General features: G+C 55.1%; 1 long non-coding RNA gene across 8 annotated transcripts in view; it reads left to right on the top strand.

Moving 5' to 3' along the window:
* Nucleotides 1–5154, top strand: part of LOC108449487 — an 85238-nt gene that overhangs the window by 65183 nt on the left and 14901 nt on the right. For 5 of the 8 annotated variants that reach the window (XR_001865644.1, XR_001865649.1, XR_001865646.1 and 2 more), the window contains exon 6: nucleotides 242–2781. This is a non-coding gene — a long non-coding RNA (uncharacterized LOC108449487). The remainder of the gene's footprint in view (nucleotides 1–241; nucleotides 2782–5154) is intronic. The other 3 variants (XR_001865643.1, XR_001865647.1, XR_001865645.1) reach the window with 2 other exon arrangements.

Here is a 5154-nt window from a genome sequence, read left to right as displayed (position 1 = left end):
CCACAGGCGGCCGCCCCTCGCCGCGGCCCCTTGCACGCTCAGCGCCTTCGGGGCTGCGCGCACACGCGTGCGGATCTGCAGCACGCCAACTGTTGGGAAGGGGAAGGGAAAAAAAACCCCACCGACTCAGCCGAGAGAGGTGGGGGGGGAAAGAGAGAGAAAGAGAGAGAGAATGACAGACTGCAATCCCCCTTGAGTGCCTAGCCTCATGAATATTAATAAGGTGGTAATTAAAATGCAGGGACACAGCAGGACGGATGCAGGCACTGCCTTCGGAGCGCTGGGAACGGGGGGAGCGCGTCTTTCCAGGCAGGTTTTGATTCCGTTCTCTGATGAAAAGAAGAAAACGGAGCCTTCAACTTTAATCAGTTTAGAGTTTTTTTGACACGACATATCTTTAATTGCTGATATTTCTGCTCTTCTCAAACCCGGCTCCACCGACTCCAGTCTAAGCAGAGATAACGAACCACGCTGAAGTGCCGTGGATTCGTGCTGTATTTACGCCTCGACTTGTTTGCTACTTTCCTGGGGTTTCACCTCTCTGCCTGGGGTTGGAATGCACAGCCCTGCTGCCGCTCGCCTCTGCAGCCAGGTGTGAGGGTGGAAATACAGCCTGGCATCTCTGTCTAACACCCCCTCCCAACTGGCCCCACTGCATCCTTAGGGAAAACTGCTTTTTTTTTTTGGGTAGTAAATCTCTCTTCTTGGGGACATGGCTGTGTGGTGATCTTGGAGTTGGATGTGATGCCACCTGGTCTGGGTGGCAGGGTTGGAGGTTGGGGCATGGGTGGTGGCAAGGCGAAGGATGGGTAGGGTTGGGTTGGGCTGGGTTGGGTTGGGTTGGGTTGGAAATCAAGTCTCCTGAGAAGAGACCCTGTTCCCCTCTCCAGAGGAGGTTCTTTCAGCCTAAGAGTAGAGGTGGCTGTTGGGTTGCTGAGTTATTGTTCAGAAGGCTTAAAGGGACTCAAGGCTGGGTGAGGGTCCTGTGAAGGATGCACAGGGCAGGCTCCGAGGTCTGTGAGGAGGGAGAACCAAAGTGTTCGTCTTTCGTGGAGAAGGGAGTTACTGCAATGGGTCTGGTTCATTGATGGAGAGCCACGTTGCTGGAAAAATGAATGGAAAGTCTTGCTTGGTGCCCAAATGGAATGTCTTGGGTGTGGGAATTGGACCATGCCAACCCAGAACAAGGATTTAGTAGGCAATTTCTGGTAACATGGAAAAGAAAAGAAATACCCCATCCCAGTGCAAGTAATTGTTTTAGGTAAAGCCAGAATGTTTGGTTTAGCCTGAAAGGTTTTTGTTTTGTTCTGTTTTGTTTGGGGTTTGCCTAATTTACTTAGATTTCTTCTTTTACATTGAGATAATTTTTTAAATTGAAAAAAATAGGTTTTTTTTTTTAATGAAGAAGTCAAGAAGATGCTTTTAGAAAATGCCCAAATACAACAGATCATCAGGTGACTGATAGGAGAAGGTGGTTTGACATCTTCAAAGCCATCTCCTCTGCCCAGCACCGGTATTTCTTTTTTTCACTCCAAACAATTTTTCAATTTCACCCTGAGTTTCAGGATGATTCAGCCTTTTTGAATCTTCCAGTTGTTTGTGAATTTTCTATTCCCTCAAAACCAAACAAAGAAAATCCCCTTCAGCTCCTAGAAAGTTGACAGTGACCCAGAGAGTAGAGCACAGTGCAAGTCCCCTCACAGCCTCCCAGCTGGTCCCTCCCTGCCAGGGTTGGAGCTGGCCGTGCAAAGACAATGGGGACACTCCTGGATCATGGGTGGAGGATAAAGGTTTTGCCCCACCTTGGAAACACTGTGTTACCCAGAGAGTGACTCCGTGTTTTAGGGAGTTGCTGTGATGTGTTGGTTTACTCCTGCATCCTCCTGAGTCCAGAGGTCTGTCCCAGGAGGATGTCCTGGCCTCCAGGCTTAACTGTACTCCTGCACTGCCGGTTCTCCATCCTAAGCTTTGGAATTTTCTCTCCCCTAGGAGCATGTCCTTGTGCCCTACTTGTGGGAGAGATGGAAAAGGAGAGCTGCAACGTCTTGGACCCCTTGAGATTTTGTTGCCCGCTGTTGGAGCTGTTTGTGCAATAGGGTCTTTTCCATGGTGTCTTTCTGTAAGAATGTGGGATGACCTTATCTACCAGGGTGTTGGGTGTCCTGGGCTCTGCCCCATGGCAGGCTGACATCTCCCTGTTGTCCTGCCCCATAACAAGGAAGCAGCTGAAGCAGAAGGAGATTTGGGCTTTACTGGGTTCAACAGCTGGATCTATCCCCTGTTTGCTGTTTTTCCTCATCTGAAGCAAATAACTGAAGGGAAGGCTGGTGAGCCTGGATGCAGGTAGGGGTTGGGAATTGAGCTGAACTCCTTGGCTGGGAGCCATGCTGGAGCTATGAAACGTGAGGATGAGATGGAGACCCCATCAGGGGTCATGGCACACATAGGAGACAGGCTGGTGAGGGACTAGGAGATGGGAGCTACAGGGAGGACAGCACCCATGGAAGGGGCCACCTTGGGATCAGCTGGCCTCAGCTTGAGGGGCTGGTGGATAAACAAAGCTTTGGGTGTTTAGTAGGGGGGAAAATATTTTTCCTGTATTGTTTTTTTCTTCTCTGCTTCTCCTCCTTCATCCTCTCCTTTCTTCTTTCCTGCAGTGCTACAACAGCTGGTTTGAGGCAGGACAAGAGGAAAGTCTAGCCAGTGTCTGAGCTCCCCTTTGCCCCAAACCTCCCACTGCTGCCATCCAGTCTGCGCTGAAAAAACCTTGGGAAATATCAGGTGTGCCCTGCAGATGGGGTGAGGGGGCTGGGGCACTGTGGTGACAGGGACAGCCCCAGGTAGAACAGACAGCCCTGGGCAACAGCCTCGGGCAGCTTGGGAGGGCAAAAGCCTGTGGTGGATGGAGGGAGAAGATATCACTGTGCTGTTAACAGAGGATTTAGGTGGTGAAACACAAATGGGACCTGGTGACTTGTGTGGGGAACAGAGGTTGGGCTTGGGCTCAGCTATGAGGAGCATGAGAGGGAGGGTACAGGATGGGCCCCAGGTACCAATTCCTGATGACACCCCTGCGGCAGTCCCAGTCACCCCCGAGTCACATCCTGCTTGTGCTGGCTCATGTCTCATCCTGCTGCCTGCAATTTCTCTATCCCTTTCACTCCTGCCAGCGTTTCCTGGCTGCTGAGGTTGCTGCAGGGCTTGTGGGGAAGGCAGGGCTGGAGGGAGCTCCCAAGGCACCAGGGAATTTGGAATGGGAGTGGTTTTACTCACCTAGGGATGGTCAGAGCCTGGTCCTGCTCCGGCTCCTGGCTGTGTCCTGCCATCACTTCTTTCACGCCCCGACTGCCGGCTCTGTGGGGCCACAGGGGCTCTGGCCACACATCTCCTGGTGCAGAGTGAGGACTCACAGGTCCCCCACACACCCATCCTGCTGCCTCCAGCTCCAGCTGGCAGCTAAGTTAGGAGTGAACTGGATGCTTATTTCCCTCCTGTCTCCTGCCCTGAGCCCTGCACCGGGCTATGGCTCTGCAGGGACGTTTGGGAGAGCAGAGCCACGGCTGCAGATCGTGCTCCTGTGGGGCTGTCGGTGAGGACCCAGCCTGGCTCCACAGTCCCAGGCTGAGCCACACTTGCGTCCTGCAGAGAAAACAAGCACTGAACTCCATCCTACCCTATTTTACATCAGAACTGCCATTTAAGGGAGGATTTGGAGAGAAGACATCTTCTTATTTCAGATCCCTTTTGCAGTGCTGGACCTCACTCTACAGAGCATCCCAGCAGCTAAAGGGTGATCCTGTGCTCGACGGGTCCCTGCCTTGTGCCCAGTGCCCTCTCCTTCTCCCCAGCCCCATCTCCAGAGGGGCTGTAATTCCAGCTCCATCTCCGGAGGGGCTGTACTTCCAGCTCTGCCGGCAGCAGGCTCCGGGAAGGGCAGTGTCCTCCTCCAGGACGGTTTGTGCCCTGGCCCTGGAGCAGCCAGGCTGAGCCAGCCAGCGCGGGGGGTGAGCAGCGGCTGAGCCGGTGCCTCGTGGCTCTGCTCAGCGCTGGGGTGCTGAGCTTAGGATTTCTGGCCTTGGAGTCCTTCTGCATTGGCCAGGAGATTTCAAGGGGAGTTTTTGGCCGAGCAGGGAGATGCTGCAATATACCAGCAAGCTGGAGCCTCGGAGAGGCAGGGGAGGGTCAGCTCTGTCACAGACCCTCTGGGATAACCTTGGTCAAGGCTTTGTGCTTTGCTTGTCCTGCTGTAAAGCAGCACCGTGTCTCCCACTCCTGTGCTGGGAAATCTGCTTGTGCTCAGAGCCTGGCTGGCAAGGAGGGAGAGTGGAGGGGGTCTGCGCAAACACTCGCGTTTTAGCACCCGGGTTTAGCCTCGGAGGAGCTTTCTCCCTGCGTGGTTTTTACCCAGGTGTGACCCTGCCTTTGCGCCGGCTTCCTACCCCCTGTGCTGAAGGAGAAGCTGAGTCCCGGCAGTCGGCAGAGGGCTGGCAGCTCCTGCCAGAGCTGCACTGCAGCAGGGCTGAGCCATGGATCCCTGAACCCGGGGGTCACTCCCTGCAGACCTCACAGCTGTGGGGCTGGAGCTGCTGGTCCCACTGTTACCCCTGAGCAGCATCGTGTGGGATCGCAGCTGCCACCCTCACGCAGCGTGGAGGCCTGTGGTGGGCTGCAGGCAGGGATGTGGGTGCCTAGGGAGCACCTGTGGCTAGATGAGGGGCTCCCACAGGTCGAGCCACGGGGACCACGGCACTGGGGTTCTGCATTTTGTTTATAGGAAATCAGGACACCCCCGAGGGAGCCCACGAGGGTTATTGCACGCGTGTAGGTTTGGGGCTGGGACCACAACTCTCCATGGGGTGCTGGCACCGTGCATCCCTTGTCCTCCATCATCCTCTGGGCAGCATCCAAGGGAGCACGGCCGGGCAGGGACCCAGACCAGGGGTCCCGGGTGAGGGAGGGAGGTCTGGGCTCTCCACTCCTTCCCTCCAGGCCACGCAATGGTTAAATTCCTTTCCAGCTGAGCTGGCAAGCAGAGCCCAAGCATATTAGTCAGATCCCTGTAGGGGGTGGGGAGGAGGAAGGAGAGAGCAGCGAGGAGGGGCCGGAGCGAGCCGAGCCGAGCTATTCTCCGGGGCGCGAGTGCAGGGAGGCAGG

This window comes from Corvus brachyrhynchos, unplaced genomic scaffold (genome assembly GCF_000691975.1).
Source record: "Corvus brachyrhynchos isolate BGI_N302 unplaced genomic scaffold, ASM69197v1 scaffold59, whole genome shotgun sequence".
Taxonomy (NCBI): domain Eukaryota; kingdom Metazoa; phylum Chordata; class Aves; order Passeriformes; family Corvidae; genus Corvus; species Corvus brachyrhynchos.
Note: the sequence above shows the minus strand (reverse complement) of the source record. Positions and strands in the feature narration are given on the sequence as shown.